The sequence below is a fragment of the Indicator indicator genome, chromosome 1 (assembly GCF_027791375.1).
Source record: "Indicator indicator isolate 239-I01 chromosome 1, UM_Iind_1.1, whole genome shotgun sequence".
Taxonomy (NCBI): domain Eukaryota; kingdom Metazoa; phylum Chordata; class Aves; order Piciformes; family Indicatoridae; genus Indicator; species Indicator indicator.
The window spans coordinates 103,364,188-103,383,058 of NC_072010.1; the positions used below are offsets into that span (position 1 = coordinate 103,364,188).

At 41.1% G+C, this 18,871-nt stretch overlaps 1 protein-coding gene across 1 annotated transcript in view; it reads left to right on the forward strand.

Annotated features, from left to right (window-relative positions):
- The window catches only part of ROBO1 (roundabout guidance receptor 1), a 540,195-nt gene that overhangs the window by 421,528 nt on the left and 99,796 nt on the right, over positions 1-18,871 (forward strand). The window lies entirely within an intron of this gene.

Here is an 18,871-nt window from a genome sequence, read left to right on the forward strand (position 1 = left end):
CTTTCTAGGGTCTGCCCCTCTTTTCCTCAGAGAAATTAAGAATCTTGTTGAAATGAAATTATATTGTTATATTGTCACTGTTCCATAATTTTCTTGCCTTTTACCCAACTGCAAATTTCTGCAACCTATAATATCTGCTTTCTTCAGCTAGAAAGAGGAACTACTAATGGTCTGGGTGAGACCTTTTGTAAACATAATGAAAAGAACCTGTGGAGAGAGGGTATGAGTCGTATTAGAAAAGTTTAGAAGGTTTTGTGATATAGTCATGTTTCTGTAGAGATGATGACTTATCCAGGCCCTCTTCAATTGAACTGTTTTCTTGATAGAGTTGTCATCATACTGTGGTGGGTTGAAAATTCCCCCACCCCCACCCCCATTAACTTTGCCAGACCAGCTCAGTGGAAGCAAATGAAAGCTGTATTTACAGGCAAAACTACAATCTACAATGAAATGCAATGAATATGTACGAAGTATACAGTATTTACAGATATTTACAGCTAACAAACAGCACAAGGACTCCCCTGGTCTTTGACAACAGCTGCAACAGCTTCTCTCTCCCTGCCTCCCCATTACCCCCTGTACAAAAGGGACAAGAGAGAGAAGCAGAGATGTTAGACTTAGCCAAAATAAAAGTGATGGAGCCAAGGTCAGTAAAGCCAGTTAGTATCTCCCCAGGTGAAGAAGCGAGAAGAAGAGAAAAATTGTTTTGGGAACCAAATCTTATGGGAGATATCTCTCTAGTGGGATTGTTTAGAATAATCATTATTTTCCGTTTCACACCTAGTAGTGATTTATTTACATTTTTACTACTTTCTGCTCAAGATCTGTGAAAAATTTTCAAGGCATAGTCTAAAACTACCACATCATAGTCTTCTGTATCTGTAGCTTGATGAATACAGTGTACAATTATTCAAGAGTACAGATAAAGCAACCTCTCAAATCAGAATACTAAGCTGCTTCTAATTTTTGACATGTGATTCAATAAAAAAGTGAGCATAAATGGCTTGAAGAAATGGTAATGAAAATGGAGTTAAAAAATAATTTATATGCTGCTAACATGGTGATACAAAACAACTTTCCATATGGTGAGTAACCATATCTTCTTAAAGCACATACTACATGGAATCCTGTTGGTACTGGAAAGATCACTACTATAAAACAAGATCAAGAGCACATACAATTTATATACCTCAATTGTATGCTGAAATGAGCGAAATTTGTAATGGAAGAACACTTAAACCCCAGCAACCTAAGTAAGAAAGAAATTACCATTTTCATTTGAGATTTAAACTGCCTGGTATTCTATTTGTTTTTTACAAACAAGACAAAGCTCAGGCATTCTGTAGTTGTGGCTGTGCGTGTATTAACATTTTTAAATACCCTACACTGATTCCTATTAGCTCAATTCCTCCAGTCATACCTGCTAAGAATTTGCAATTTCCTTTTCAAATCTCCTTCCCACTGTGACAAGTCAATCGACTTGAGATAAAGATAAGATTCCATTGCTACTTTTTTTTTTCTTTCTTTTTTTCAGGAAATGCTTTCTAAACTTGCATTTTCTCTTGCTCTATTTTATTATCTTGAAGGATTTTCAGGTGTTGTACATTTAAGTACATTTATTTCCTTACACATGAAAACTTCTCCCAGCTGCCAGAACAAAGACATACTCAGAACAAAAGCAGCTATCACTGACTGGCAGTGCCATCTGTATTTATTAAAGGCATGCTTATGATGGAATTTTGATTTTCTTTTCTGGTGATTGTATCAAATATTCACCTGCATGGCATTCTGTCACCATGACATCTGGAGGAGTTACCCTGTTATCAGTTTCTGCTTCCAAAAACACAGAAATAAAAATTAGGCATAGATGTAGGCATAGATGCACACTTGTTTCATGTGTTTATTTTCAGAGGTGTAAATTAAGGGTGCTGCAATAGCCAGCTCAGCTGCATTCATTTACCTCCTATTTGCCTGGCATTGTCTTAAGCAGCACCATTGATATCATAGCTGCAAGAGACCCAAGCTACATTGTAATGCAGATTTGCATCGACTTAGAGCTGGAGCAGGATCTTGCCAAATGGATGAATACGCATTCAGATGAGCATCTCAGCAGCTTTGCAGTAACCATCTGCATTATCTTGCTAGTGACTGGGAGTCAAGGAGAGATTGGAACATGGAACGGACAAAATGCTAAAGGACGGATGGGCAAAAAATATTAATTCTGAAAACTGACTTAGAATTATTCCATTTCGGGTAACTTACCTTATTTAAGTAATTTCCATTTCAGTTTAGCAACAGGAACATAAAAAATTAAAATAGTAGAGCAGCTGAAATAAGGAGGAAGTTGTTGGCTTTTAAGTGATAGATTTCATTTTTACATTTATGGCCACACCTCCATCCCTGGAAAGGTGATGGAACAGCTCATTCTGGAGATCATCTCTAAGTACATGGAAGAAAAAGTTATCAGGAGTACCGTGCATGGGATTTCAAAGGGGAAATCGTGCTTGACTAATGTGATAACCTTCTATGATGGTGTGACTGAATGGGTAGATGAAGGGAGAGCATTGGATGTTGTCTACCTTGACTTCACCAAGTCTTTTGACACTATCTCCCATAACATCCTTGTAGAAGCGTGGGTTAGAAGAGTGAACTGTGAGTTGGTTTAAGAATTGGCTAAATAGTAGAACCCAGAGGGTTGTGATCAACAGCATACAGTCCAGTTGGAGGCCTGTATGTAGTGATGTTCCCCAGGGGTCAGTACTGGGTCCAGTCTTGTTCAACATCTTAAGTGAACTGGATGAAGGGATAGAATGTACCTTCAGCAAGTTTGCTGATGATACAAAACTGGGAGGATCGGCTGATACAGCAGAAGGCGGTGCTGCCATTCAGTGAGATCTGGACAGACTGGAGAACTGGGCAAAGGGGAACCTAATGAAGTTCAGCAAGCATAAGTGTGAGTCCTGCACCTGGAGAGGAATAACACCATGTATCAGTACAGAGGTGACCTGCTGGAAAGCAGCTCCATGGAGAAGGACCTTGGAGTCATGGTGTACAATAAGTTATCCATGAGACAGCAATGTGCCCATGTGGCCAAGAAGGCCAGTGGTATCCTGGGGCATATTAAGAAGAGTGTGGCCAGCAGGTAGAGGGAGATTCTACATCCCCCTCTACTCTGCCCTGGTGACAACACATCTGGAGTACTGTGTCCAGTTCTGGGCTCCCCAGTTGTGGTGGGTTGAAATTACCCCTCACCTAATTTGGAGAACTACCTCCCAATATAAAATTGCCAGACCAGTTCAGTTTGGGATGGAAGCAAATGGAGCTGTATTTACAAGCAAACTAAAATCTAGAAATATGAAATGCAATTAATATTAACAAAATAGACAATATTTACATATATTTACAATTTATAAACAACACAAGGATTCCCCCCTGGACAAAACCAGGGGTCTACCAATAGCTTCCCCCTCTCTGCCACCTTTCCGCCCCCATACAAGGGAAAAGAGAAAAAGAGAAGAGCAGAGAGTAGCTTGTTAGTTACTTAGCCACAACAAGAATGCAGCCAGGGTCAGAAACAGCCAAGCAAAAGCCACCAGCTGGTATGACCTAGAGCGAAGAGCTGAGAAAAAGAGAAGATAGTTTATAAAATTAACTTCATGTTAATTATCAGACCAATGGGATTATTTTGCCCTTATCATAATTTTCCCGTTACATCCAATGGTAATTTATTATATTTTACCAATTTCTACTCAAGCTCTGTGGAAAATTTCCTAGTCATTAGCCTAAAACTGCCACATCAGTTCAAGAGAGGAAAATATTAGAGAATCCAGCAGAGGGCCATGAGGATGCTTAAGGGTCTGGAACATCTGTCTTATGAGGAAAGGGTGAGAGACCTGGGGCTGTTTAGTCTGGAGAAGAGAAGATTGAGAGGGGATCTGATCTCAGTGTTTACAAATATCTGAAGTGTGGATGTAAAGAAGGGGAGAGGCCCCTTTCAATGGTGCCCTGTAATAGGTCAATGGGCAGTAGGTACAAACTGGAACATTGGAAGTTCCACCTCAATATCAGAAGGTTTTCTTTTACTGTGAAGGTGACAGAGCACTGGAACAGGCTGCCCAGAGAGGTTGTGGAGTCTCCTTCTATAGAGACTTTCAAGACCTGTCCGGACACATTCCTGTGTGGCCTGCTTTAAGCGATCTTGCTTTGGCAGGGAGACTGGACTAGATCACCTCCAGAGGCCTATTCCAATCCCTGCCATTCCATGATTAAATAAACATTAAAAAAAAAAAAAAGTTTTTCATTTAAGTATTTATATTTAAAATCGACACCTACATTCATTGGATGACCAAGTTATCATCAATTCAGTGACACTAAATTTCAGGTAATATAGTTTACAAGTGTTACCTTCTCTTTTTTAAGCCATGAAATTACCAGTTCAGGAAATGTCAAAATATATGTGTTGGCTTTAAATATGTATGTAATACCAGTGGGCACTTAATCAATGAAAATACTTTCATAGCTCCACTTGTAAAGTATTTCCAGTTGTTTTCATTCTTAAAAGCTTGCTGTTTTTTGACTCATTGCCATTTTACAAGTTCTGTAAGTGTCAAAGGCTGTTTAAAACATTTCATATGAATACCTTCCATTCTGACAAGAGATTTAGAATGAACATTAAGACTAGATTTTTTGAATAAGGGATGATGCTTGGACAGCTCCTTTTTTATTCACATCCTTAGAAAAAGACAATATATCCATGAATCAACCTTATTTTTAATATATGGAAGCTTTTTTTTTTATCATCTGCAATGGCAATGTTGACCTTTCAGTTAGGAGAGTTGGACTTTATAGCCCAACTATTAAAGATGCTGGAGAAACAGTGGTTGTAGCTTTGTTTCTGACAGAGAGTTTGAAGTAAGAGATGTAGATAAATAGCAGTTAAATAAGATCCAAGTTAAGGCACAACTTCTTTTGGAATGCAATAGAAAGAAAATATCACTTTGTCCTGGTAGCGTTAAGGAAACCGATATGGTTGTGTAGGTGAAATAATAAAAATCAAAGTAGTCTTTGCATATTTGCGGTCCATTTGTAGGGCAAGTAAACTTGCTTTGAAGAAAAATAGATTTATACCTCCTTCAGGTTGTAAACAGTAATGAATGGAAGAAGGAAGAAATGCAAGTAAGTATATAGGCACAGCTGTCTGTGATAAGGATTATAGAGATAGGCATTTTATTTGAGCATAACGCAGACTTGCTGTAGGCTCTTCAGTGTACTCATGTCTACGGAGTGTGCATCTGGTGAGGAATCATAAAAATGTGTTTTTTCTCTCTGCTCTTGAATATATTGTCTGTAACCAGTTTTCTCAGTGCATTGGAGCTAAACATGATTTTTCTTATGTATGTTCTTTACACCACAGTATGAAAACATATGCTTGATGTGGCTAATCCCTCTCCATATAGTATGAATGAAGCAGGAATGGGTCTTGCATGTGAAGCAAATGCTTATCTTTAACTTAATTTGTTGAACTGAAAATCAATTATCCTTAGTCCAGAGCAGAACTAGTGAGATTCTTTGCTCATCTAGTTAATTTTTCTCCTGGGGTTACTGTGGAATTGAGAATCCCTCCTATAATATATATAGCTGAGAAGGAGAGCTTCAGTGCAATCCAGTGAGTAGCTCTAATTTCTCACTTTGAAAAATCTAAAAATAGTTTTAAAAATGTTCCATCACAGCACTAGGAGAGGCTGTGTGACTCTCCTCTTTGAACTGAGACACAGTAGAGGAAGAAGATGAGAGGTCTTGTTGATGTGTGAGAGAGAAGGGAACTGACTGGGATGAGGAAGTTCCTCATTCTATTTCCAACCTTTAGTGGTGTTTATACATTTGGAATTGCCCTCTTGCCAGCTGAAGTTCATAGAACCAGATACTGCTTGGAGTGAGGATCTAGGCCAGGACTCCGGGCTTCTAGGTTCCTCACCAGAACAGGCCTGCTCCTAGCCCCATCAGTCTAGCCATCTTCTTTGCATGGCATCCCAGTGTCATTAAGATGTAGCCATGTGTTTCAAGCAATTTACCTTGGTGCCAAAAGCTATGAGTTTGCATTCCCTTGGGCTGAGGAGGAAGTGCAGTCAGTCTAGTTTCTGCTGAGTACTGTAATCTATGCACTTGGCCTTTCCAAATTTATTTTTTATAGATGTAGTTGGCAGGAGTATCATTGACTGTGAGTGACTTGCTTGGGCACTCAGAGCATTTGCAGTGAATATCAGTTTCTGGTAAGCCTGTGACTATCTCAAACACATTTGCATTCACTTAGCCATCTTCCTGTTGTACCCCAGAACCTCCCATTACTTTTCAAATGGTGTCCCCACTGCTGTGTGGGTGGCTCACACACACTGCTATGAAATTTTCACCTCTTTCCCAATCCATTTCCTCAGGCCTTTTCATCTACCCAGTCTTTCCTTCCCACCTGTCTGACCCCGCTCTGTCATCTGATTAGTGCCAACTGCTTGTGTGGAGCGAACACAAGTTCAGATAAGCAAAACCTTGTGCTGTATGCTGCAATGTAAAGACACTCCAATGTAAAGACACTCCTCCTTTGGCTTTGCTGATAATGTAAATGGCTGATGTGCTGTGGTTGGTAATGAAGTCAGCGTTGTCTGTCTGCATTAGGTTTGCTCAGAGCCTCCCTTAAGGAACTGTGTTGCCACTCCATCTTCTTTGTGAAACCCAAATATGATTGCATTCATGTAATGTGCTGACATCAGTAATCTTACCAAGATGGTGGGGCCTTGGAGCATAACTTTAGGCAAAACCCGACAATAATTACAGACTCTTAGGAGCACAAGGCATTTAAAGGGGATTTTGTGGATCTCCCATTTACACAGGGCACTTTCCATGTACTTTTGGATCTCCCTGTATTTGTCTCATATTTTAGGGGCAAGGCCTGAATAATTAACTAAACCTTAGTAAAATCAGGGTGCAGTCAGAGTGCCTGTAATTATCCATGCTTGCCCAGTGGAAGAAGGTATATACCTTGCATAAGCTCCAGAGCAAGTTATGTTTGAGTCAGGTTTGGAGATGAGGATTTCACAGCTCCTTCAGCTGTGTAGTACCCCATTGTTCACACGAAGTCATGGTGTAGGTGGTAGAAGAAAAAGCTATGCATACTGAATATGACATTTTAATAGGTAAAATATTTTGCATATACATGAAAAAGGATGCTGGTACCTAAAAAAGGAAGCCTTTGCAATTGAATACAAAACCCAAAACCTTTGCATGGAAACTTTGGTGCAGCACTGTGATTGCAATTTCCCCTCTTTTGAATTAACTCTTATCTAGGATTAATCCTGAGTCATCCTCATTTGATTTTTAAAAGAAGATGCTTGAGAAACCACTTATCTTTCCTTGTTCAAATTTCTTTAGCTTTTAAGATCAAAGTTACAGGATGAATAATGCATACAAGTTTTCGTTCTGTTTTTGTGGGACTGTCTTGTGACATCGGTTTTGAATGACTTCCACTGTTACTTTAGATAAGTTGTAACTTGAATTCTTGATTCCTGGCCCTTAAATGGTACATTGAAAATATGAAGTATTTATTGCTTACGCACAATGCTATTATTAGATGAATGTTGAAAATGTTCTACGAAACATGAAAACAAAGCCCCTTTACTCTGCTGTGACAGAAAAACCTCCTTTAAGGTACCATCCACATGAAAACATTTTATTTATTTGCCCCAAACCTTTTGTTAATGAATTGTCAAAGAGAATGTAATTATTCTTCTTGGTGGAAGACCGTTTACAGCCTCTGGGAGGCTGTAAAGCCAGTGGCTGGAGAGCGGCCAGACAGAGAGGGACCTGGGGGTGCTGGTTGATAGTAGGCTGAACATGAGCCAGCAGTGTGCCCAGGTGGCCAGGAAAGCCAATGGCATCCTGGCCTGCATCAGGAATAGTGTAGCCAGCAGGACAAGGGAGGTTATTCTTCCCCTCTACTCAGCACTGGTCAGGCCACACCTTGAGTACTGTGTCCAAGAATCAAGAATCAAGAAGGTTGGAAGAGACCTCAAGGATCATCGAGTCCAACCTGTCACCCTACACCTCATGCCTATCTAAACCATGGCACCAAGTGCCACGTCCAATCCCCTCTTGAACACCTCCAGGGATGGTGACTCCACCACCTCCCTGGGCAGCACATTCCAATGGCCAACCACTCTCTCTGTGAAGAACTTTCTCCTCACCTCCAGCCTAAACCTCCCCTGGCACAGCTTGAGACTGTGTCCTCTTGTTCTGGTGCTGGTTGCCTGGGAGAAGAGACCAAACCCCTCCTGGCTACAACCTCCCTTCCGGTAGTTGTAGACAGCAATGAGGTCTCCCCTGAGCCTTCTCTTCTCCAGGCTAAACAGTCCCAGCTCCCTCAGCCTCTCCTCATAGGGCTTGTGCTCAAGGCCTCTCACCAGCCTCGTTGCCCTTCTCTGGACATGCTCCAGCAATTCAACATATTTCCTAAACTGAGGGGCCCAGAACTGGACACAGTACTCAAGGTGTGGCCTAACCAGTGCTGTGTACAGGGGTACAATGACCTCCCTGCTCCTGCTGGCCAAACTATGCCTGATGCAGGCCAGGATGCCATTGGCTCTCTTGGCCACCTGGGCACACTGCTGGCTCATGTTCAGGCGCCTGTCAACCAGTACCCCCGGGTCCCTTTCCACCTGGCTGCTCTCCAGCCACTCTGACCCCAGCCTGTAGCTCTGCATGGGGTTGTTGTGGCCAAAGTGCAGCACCCGGCACTTGGACTTGTTGAATGCCATCATGTTGGACTCTGCCCATCTGTCCAGCCTGTCAAGGTCCCTCTGCAGAGCCCTTCTACCTTCTAACAGATCAACACCTGCTCCCAGCTTGGTGTCATCTGCAAATTTACTGATGATGGACTCAATCCCCTCATCCAGATCATCAGTAAAGATATTGAACAGGATGGGGCCCAGCACTGATCCCTGGGGGACACCACTAGTGACAGGCTGCCAGCTGGATGTGGCACCATTCACCACCACTCTCTGGGCTCTGCCCTCCAGCCAGTTCCTAACCCAGCGCAGAGTGCTGCTGTCCAAGCCACAAGCTGCCAGTTTGGCCAAGAGTTTGCTGTGGGGGACAGTGTCAAAGGCCTTGCTGAAGTCCAGGTAGACTACATCCACAGCCTTTCCCACGTCCACCAGGTGGGTCACCTGATCATAGAAGGAGATCAGGTTGGTGAGGCAGGACCTGCCCTTCCTAAATCCATGTTGGCTGGGCCTGATTCCTTGGCCATCCTTCAGGTATGCAGTGATTGCCCCCAAGACAATCTGCTCCATGATTTTCCCTGGCACTGAGGTCAGGCTGACAGGCCTGTAGTTCCCAAGTTCTTCTGTTCGTCCCTTCTTGTGGATGGGCGTCACACTGGCCAGTTTCCAGTCTTCTGGGACCTCTCCAGTGAGCCAGGACTGGTGGAAAATGATGGACAGAGGCTTGGCCAGCTCATCTGCCAGCTCTTTCAGCACCCTAGGATGAATCCCATCAGGTCCCATGGACTTGTGAATATCCAAGTGACTCAACAAGTCTCGAACTAATTCCACATGGATTTCAGGAGTACAACACTGCTCCTTGACCCCATCAACCAGCTCAGGAGGCCAGTTATCCTGAAGTCCTCCTGCCTTACTGTTGAAAATGGAGGCAAAGAAGGTATTTAGAATCTCAGCCTTCTCCTCATCCTTAGTTACAATGTTACCCTCCACGTCCAATAAGGAGTGGAGGCTCCTCTTGCCCCTCTTTTTAGCATTAATATATTTATAAAAATGCTTTTTGTTGTTTCACAGAAGCGGCCAGTTTAATTTCTAACTGTGCTTTTGCCTCTCTAATTTTTCTTCTACATGATCTAACAACATCCTTAAACACATCACTAGTTGCCTCCCCCCCTTTCCAAAGGCGATAAACCCTCTTTTTTTCCCTTAAATCCTTCAGGAGCTGCTTGCTCATCCAGGCCGGTCGTCTTCCCCGCCGGCTCGTCTTACGGCATGTGGGAACTGCCAGTTCCTGTGCCTTTAGGAGCTCCTGTTTGAAGTAGGTCCAACCATCCTGGACCCCTTTCTTCTTAAGGGCTGTTACCCAGGGAACTTTCCGAATAAGTTGCCTGAACAACCTGAAGTTTGCCCTCCGGAAGTCCAAAGTGAGGGTTCTGTTACTGCTCCTCCCTATTTCCCTGCATATTGAAAACTCCACTATCTCATGGTCGCTGCACCCTAGACAGCCTCCAACCATCACATCTCCCACCAGCCCTTCTCTATTTGAGAACAGCAGATCAAGCAGAGCCTTGCCCCTGGTAGGTTCACCTAAGAGCTGCATCAGGAAGTTGTCATCCATGCACTCTAGGAACCTTCTGGACTGTCTCCTCTCTGCTGAATTAAGTTCCCAGCAGATGTCTGGTAGGTTAAAGTCCCCCACAAGGACAAGGTCTGATGATCTTGAGACAGCTTCCATCTGCTTATAGAATATCTCATCGGCCTCCTCATCCTGGTTGGGTGGTCTATAACAGACTCCAACCAGGATGTCAGTTTTGTGTGGCCTCCCTCTGATTTTAACGCATAAGCATTCAATCCTTTCATCTGCAACCTCGAGTTCTGAGGCATCAAAAGATTCCCTAATATACAGGGCCACCCCTCCTCCTCTTCTCCCTTGCCTGTCTCTCCTAAAGAGCTTATAACCCCACAGTGCAGTACTCCAATTGTGAGAATCGTCCCACCACGTTTCTGTAATGGCAACTACATCATAGTCTTCCTGGTGAACCAAGAGTTCCAGTTCATCTTGTTTGTTGCCCACACTGCGTGCATTGGTGTACATGCACTTCAGCTGGGCTGCTGATTTCACCAGTTTGTGTGGTCCTCCCTCCTCTCCAGGGAGACTGGTTTCCACACCCACCCCCTTCAGACCTAGTTTAAAGCCCTCCCAATGAGTCCTGCCAACCCCAGTGCCAGCACCCTCTTACCCTTTCTAGATAAATTCAACCCATCTTGGTCCAGCAGGTCAGGTGCAGTAAGAGTTGCCCCATGATCAAAGAAGCCAAAATTCCGCTGCTGGCACCATCTCCTAAGCCAACTGTTGATGGTGTGGGTTTTCCTGTTCCTCTCAGTGTACACCACTGCTGCTGAGGGAACTGAGCAGAACACCACTTGAGCTCCTGCCCCATCAATTGATTTCCCAAGGGCCTTAATTTCCTTTTTAATCTTCCTGGTGCTAGTCCAGTTCTGGGCTCCTCAATTCAAGAAAGATGTTGAGGTACTGGAATGTGTACAGAGAAGGGCAACAAAGCTGATGAGGGGCCTGGAACATAAACCCTATGAGGAGAGGCTGAGGGAGCTGGGGTTGTTTAGCCTGGTGAAGAGGAGGCTCAGGGGTGACCTCATTTCTCTCTACAACTACCTGAGGGGAGGTTGTAGCCAGGTGGGGGTTGGTCTCTTCTCCCAGGCAACCAGCAGCAAAACGATGGAACACAGTCTCAAGTTTTGCCAGGGGAGGTATAGGCTGGATGTTAGGAGGAAGTTCTTCACAGAGAGGGTGATTGCCCGTTGGAATGGGCTGCCCAGGGAGGCGGTGGAGTCACCATCGCTGGAGACATTCGAGAGAAGACTGGATGAGGCACTGGGTGCCATGGTCTAGTTGATTGCTTAGGGCTGGGTGATCAGTTGGTCTTGGAGGTCTCTTCCAACCTGATTGATTCTATGATTCTATGATTCTTTGTGCTTTGGCAAGTTTAAAACTACAGAGGTGACCTCAAAGTGATCTCAATCATAACAGGAAAGAAAACAAAATGGAAGAAAATACTTTGCATATCGGTTGAAAAGAGAAAGGATTGTTTATATTTGAGAAAACAGTAGTAAAAGGAGAAATAAATTTTCTGGTTTGGAAAAGGGCTTTTCCTTCCACAGTTTAATTGCAATGGGAAAAATTGCAGAGATGAGGCAAATCAAGAAAAAGGAAACAACACCTGACCAAATTTGTTGTTGTGTGCTGTGTAGGAATAACAGTCTTAACCCTTTAAAACAGCAATGCTCCTGACACAAACCATACTGTTACAGTGCCACTCCAAATTAATTCAAGATCTTTATTCTTATTTATTGACCCTTAATCTTTTAACATCTTGATCTCCCCAAAGTACGTATTTTGGATACATAGCAAAATAATGCATATTCCTGTAAAAAATGTGACGTTGATTGTAACATAGTGTGTCCAGTGGAGAGGGCATGAAAGATCATGGCCTGGGTACACTGCACACAAACCAATGGGGGTGAGGGGCAGGGGAGTGTAAGTACCCGCAGTTCAGGATTTTATTTCATTTTAATTGTTTTCCTTTTTTTCTTTGGGGGGGGGGGGGGGGGGGGGGAAGGAGGGAGGCAGATTAAAGGCCAAGCAGCAATTTCCTATATGCCCCAGGAGGGTTAGAAAGAGTAGTGTATTTTTTTTTCCTGATTCCCAAATATGTATTTGTTGCCCCCCAGCAATTTCCTTTCGTGGCAGTCTATTTCCTCCATTCTGTCTGTTTTTATCACTCCCTGAGATGGTTGGCTTCCCACTATCTCTTTTTCCTTTGTTGGCTGATCTCTACAATGGGGGCTTCCTTGAGGATCAAGAGTAGCTTTTGTTAATGATTTATATTTCTTCTGCTATTAATATTACTTCCTCTGGTGACACAACTGGAGCTGCTGTGAGTTAACTTGGCAACTTAAGAGGGAAAAAATGTGCAAAAGATTGTGAAAAATAATTTAGAACCACACAGCTGTCCCAGAGGATAGTGAGAATGACTCTAAATCCTGCTGTTTCTTGCTCTTAGGTTTTCCAAAATGTGACATTGTTTCTCTGTGCTCATACTTAAAGCTTTATTTCAGTGTCCCTGTCGCTCCTGCTGAAGTATGTCTGCTCTCCTGATTCCACAAATCATTCAGAATGTGTCTTCTGGACCATTTCCCTTGTTTTCTGTTCTAACCATTTCATGTGCTTCTGTTGTCTCCTGCATTATTATCAGGGCACCTTTCCCATCTTTCTCCTCAGTTCTCTCTAGGTATCTGCCTTTTCCCAGGCTATGCCCATATGTCTTGAGTTTCCACATCTGCACAGCCACTGTTTCTGTGTTAAGACAAAGAATTCTCAGAATATCTTTTGCTATGATGCTACTTCCTATGTCTTTTTTTTTTTTTTATTATTGCAGGTATATCTGAGTTCTTTTCTATGGTGTGTTAATCTTTGATTAGCATTTGTATTGCATGTGAGGTTTTTTCACTCATCTTGGAAGGCTATAAAAAAGCTAATAGCCCCAACTAACAGAAAGAAGCAGATAAAATATTGGATAAACTTTTACTTTTGTAGTATTTTTTGCTCTTTATCTTCTTCTATCGCATTTGGAGTGTTACCATACTCAGATCATTTTTTAGATTCAGCTCTTTGAGATGAAACTTTTAATCTCTAACACTACCCACAAGTAGTTTCCAGCCCTGACCACAGCTGTTAATAGCAACAGCTTGTATTTCTTCAAGCACTGGAGTAAACGTGAATTGAAAATCCTAGTTTATTACAAGATTCTCTCCTTATAGCTTTTTGCAGGTTTGCCATTTTAAAGAGCATAGCTATGCAGACTTGTCAGGCAGATGTGAGCTCATTCAGTGCACTCTTTGAATCGACCAGAAGCCATATGGCAGCGGTTAATGTGGCGCCAAGCTTGAGCTAATAAGCCCTGCTGAGAGACAGGCTAGATCACTCTGGCACAGTATTGTACTAATATGGCCACACAGCTTCTGTTGCTAAGGGTAAGGCAAAATGAGCTTGCATTGGCTTGAAGTCTCCATGCGCCAAGCCAAAGCAAACGGTCTGAAAATGCCCATGTGGACATTCCCTTCCTTTTCTATAGCTGTTAGAGCTGACCGTCCAGAATACTTCTTTGGGGGACAAGATGTTTTCCCCATTAGCGTGATGTTTGTTACAAAAATATCGTGAGGAAAAAGACCCTCAGTTTAAAGTGTTTGAGTCATGTTCAATGATCCACGTTGTTCTAATTGTTTAAATGGCTCATTATTAGCCCTGAACCTTCTATTCAAGTTGCTGGTTAAAGCGTAGGACAGGGTAAACTGTGCATTGTTTCACACTTGATGCGATGTGTCTTTTTAGTAAATAGACAGCTCTAAAAAATAATATAGGTCCGTGGAATTAGTGACAAGGGAATTAGTGAAAAGGGAAGGAGTGTAATGATGGAAGGGCAGAAGGGCGACCCAGTGTAAAATGTCTGTGGACTGGGGAGGATACCATGTTCTGCAGGCTTGTGCTGGCTATCACAGGCTAGATTTTGCATCTACAACCATATTGACTTCTGTCCCAAGGGCATGCTTGGTAATAGTGCAACTTGCTGTGTGAGGTTATGAGATGTACAGACTGTGTTTACACTACTACTAAACAAAACTACTGAAATTAAAAGGCACCATAATTCAGTATTAGATTAAAAGGCTTGTTATGATCATTTAATTGCTAGCATTTTAAACCAAGCTATTGCTAACTGTATTTTCGTTATAGGTAAGAATATCTACTCTTCTTTTTTTTTCCTCACAACTTCCAAAAATACTACTTTGCATCAGTGATGTACATGGCTTCTTATCTTCTCAAAACTTAAAATGTTAAGCATTAGACATGCATAACGATGGTTTCTCTGCATTATTTCACCAAACAGTAGTGAAAAGTACTCTTCTAATGTGATGTAAATATGCATTTTTCTATGGATCAATTTTATTTTACACAGATTTCTACTTTGAAATATGAAAGTGAAGAATAATGTTCTTTTGCAGATACTCTGTGGACATAAAGGAATTTGAAAACTCCTCATTGAGGCAAAATTCTCCACGGATTTCTTTTGTACCTAGTAATGAACTGATGGCCTAGATAGTACAAGAAAGTAAACGCCTACAGCAAATAGAATGTGTTAGATATCTGAGTTTTGAGGCTTCCATGGGCCTAGACATTGGACTATCAGGATTTTCTTGTTAAAATGGCTCATAGAGAATTTTGAACCTCTGGAATCATCTGACATTACAGAAATGGAGTCTAGGAAGCTTCTCCTTAAAAAGTAATAAAATAACAGGTGGTTGCTATCTCAGACTAGGTTACTTGAGCTATCCAAAGCATGTAGGACTTTATGGTTTGAATGGTTAGGAGCAAAGGTGATTTATTATGCTGAGAAACTAAATTCTTTGTTTTATTTGGCTGACAGTATAGTTGTTGGGGTTTTGGGGGATGGGTAAGGGAGATGAAGAATGAATGTGGGAGGGAAATTATTTCTTCATTCATTTTATTCTCTTAATGAAAAAGAAACATTTTTATTTGGATAGGTTTTTTTAATCAGTCAGGAAAGGAGTATTTGCTTATACTAGACACAATAAAGATGAAGATTGGATTTAGAAAGTTAATTCTTCTCCTGTCCTCCATTAACTCTATGGAAACCCTACATGTAGAGTGTGGACATCCTCCTCTAAGCTAAAAATCCATTTCTGGAGAAACCATTCTTCCCAGCTACTTAAGGACTGCTGTGTTGTGTGCCTTGTTTGATTCTTCATCATGAACAAAACCAATGATGAACAAAGCAATAGTCAAGAAATGACACTTTTAAAGCCCTTTATGAACCAGGCACATTTGGATTCAAACTGGTAAGCGTGCACACAGTGTACAGACAGAAAACACATTCAGAGTAGAGTTTAGTCCATTGGACATGGGACTTAGAATCCCTACAGATCAAATATCAAAAGAAAAAAAGCACTATAAATTTTCTGCACTACAAGGTTCTTTCATGCAGACTCTTGGACCTGCGATATTTTTACTTTATTTTTTGCTGTATTTGCATTTACTTTGTACTCATATAGAGTGATATGTCCATTAGTAAAGCATGAAAGACCCCAGTGTCCTACAGAAGTCAATGTATTATTTGTGGCAAGTCAGTATCAGTGAAGTGAAGCAACCCAGCTCCTCACTGAGCATTGAAACCCTCCCCATTTGGGAGATGGGGGAAAAGTACATTTTTGTTCTTGAAAGTCTCCAGAGGACCTTATAAATTTGATTGTTCTTGGCATTTTTGATATTCCTAGTCGGTTGCACACCACAGCAGGCACATGTTGTCACTTAAAATCTAAATATCGGGTAACTGCTAACTGAGACTTTATTGTGTGTCGTGCTTTTTCTAGGAATTAGTTTTGTAAAATAAAAATGACACTAACTCTAAAAGCATGTTTAATAAAACCTCAACAATCTATGTGCTGAATTTGCACATATTATATTCTCATAATCAAAAGAAAAATGTGGAATAAAAATAGTAGAGAAGAACAGTGCCCTTTTTTTGGAGCCTTGAACAGATGTAAGTGATTAGAGCTTCTTGTTTGATTTGCTTTGATTTTTTGGTCTACTTTTTGAACATTCTGTCAACTTCATTTCTGCTTATTTCACTTTGTTTGGATAGTTTTGCCTTACTGAGTTTCCTGTGATGCTTCTGGTTATATGAAAAGTCTAGTCCAAATCACAGCACTTCAAAAATAATAATTTTTCAGTTCTTGGGTTTCCTCAACCCAACAGAGTACTTCTCTCTCTCCAGGTAATAATATACTCACAATTACTTACTGCCAAGTTCAGATATTCACCACGTGCAGTAGTATGGGACTAACATGCACATTTCAGGGTGTTATTCCAGTCTCCTGTGTAATATTATGCAGGACAAAGTCTGCCTTCTTATTGTTGCACTCCTTAAAAAGGGGAAAAAAAAAAGCTACTTTCTTTTCTTATCTAGCTGTAGGATAGCTCTTTCTATACTCATGGTGCCTTCAGCAATTAATTGATCTTTTCCTCCTGAAAAACCATTATCTAACAGGAATCTCTTTGGCACATGGTCACATAAAGATTGTTCCTTTATGTAACATGAGAGTGTGGGTGGTTAGTTAATACTTGGATCTAATTATATCCTTTTTCTTCTAACTCAACAGCTTGGCTTTTGCCTCTCTCTTTGCTGCTGTCGTCAGTAGTCTACTTGCCTCTGGTAGGCCTCCTGGTTCTGGGTGCATAGGGGAGAATAAATTACACAGAGAGGGGGAAAAATGAGTAAGTCCTTCTTCTCGTATGTTTAAGAGAGAATAAAGCCCACAAGGCTTCCAGGGAAAATAATGCAGTTAAAAAAAAAAAAAAAAGAGTAAAACTTGAGAAAGTAAAATGCTTTTCTGGTGTGTATGTTGAAATATTTTTAGTGCTACATGGAAAATATGTCATTTGAAACTAGCCATAGAGATGTATGCCTAAGTAATTTTGCCTTCCCCCACACAATATGAAGTTTGGTTCCTTGAACAAGGTGATTATGACTCAAGATCTTTTAACTGTTGACTCAAGGTATCTTAACTGTAAGTCTGTGTGATTTGCATCATTGCTTTTTCAAGTAGCTATGCCATTCAGAATGTCATGTTTTTAAAAGCAAAAGATGTTGACATGGCAGCTTGTGATTTCCTCCAGCACAACCCACATTTCAGACACAGCAGATCTCACTCTTCCTGTTCATCTAAAATCATTTGTCTCTTAGGACTACTTTGAACTCTGGTGTTCAGTTGGAGCGTGTCTCTTGGGGTAAGACCTGATGCAAATCAAGTAGGAAGAACATTGCTTGTTCAAAGTAGAGTGTTACCGTAGAGGCTGGAGGTATCCAATTGAAGTTATTTTATGGTTCATGGTAGGTATTCCAGGAACGAGTTGTCCTGCTGCCTGACAGACCTGTACACTACATAGGATTAAAGATGAGGTGGTTTTACTATGAGACTATACAGTCATTGCAACATGATTTTTAAAAGTGAACTGCAAAACGTTTTCCTATAGAGAAAATTATTGTACAGTAAAGGAAACATTGCCTGGAGGCAGAAAGTATGCAAGCCTAGCAAAGCAGATTGCTGGGCTGATGCAATCTTTCTGTGCGATCTGGGGCAAGCCTTGAAGTTGTCCAGTACTTCTTAATAATCATTTCTGGAGTGTGGGACTGCATTCATTCATACTTGTAAAGCAGCCTGACACTACTGCAACAAAGTGTGTGCCACTTTGCCAAAATGCAAAATGTTATTACATCCTAAGTCATGAAAAGACATTTTTTTTTTTTGACAGAACAGGTGTTAGCTACAAATATTTTGAGATTATTTTTATTTTTAAGAACACATTTCTCCACCATTTAAGTTATGTGCTGAAGTGTCAGAGTGGCTTGAAATGATTGTTTCTTGTATAAAAGGATCTCAAGTTTATGAATGAACTAGGAATATCTTTATAGTGATACTTTCCATGATTATAACTTCTGGGAAATTTGCATTCACAATGATTATGGTTAGTATATTTCATAAAAATTCACTTTGCACAAATCCTGAACTCTCAGTGTGAAATTCTGGCATTACTGAAACCAGTGTGAGTATTACAATTGTCTTCACCAAGATTAATATTTCACTCTTTCCAATAAAGTATACAGTATAATTTATAGCAAGAGAGAAAGCCCTCTGTGAAGTGCCAAGTGACTTGACATTATTCATCTTTTTGTTGCTGCTTTTGTTACTGCTTCACTTTTTGTTGTTACTGGCTTGTTTGCCACTAAGTTACTTTCCTTTGCCAGCTGGAGTTTTATGGACATTCTCATTTCTCCACATTCGTTCTCTTTTTTTTCCTAATGAGACTTTCTGCTGAGAAAATGTGTCTGTTACAAATCGTGACTGTACCTTTTTCATTTATCAGTCTTATATGTTAGGAATTAACACAACTGGAGGTTACAGTAATTACTGTAATTTTGTCATCCAAAATCAAAGACTTTGGTGGTATAAAA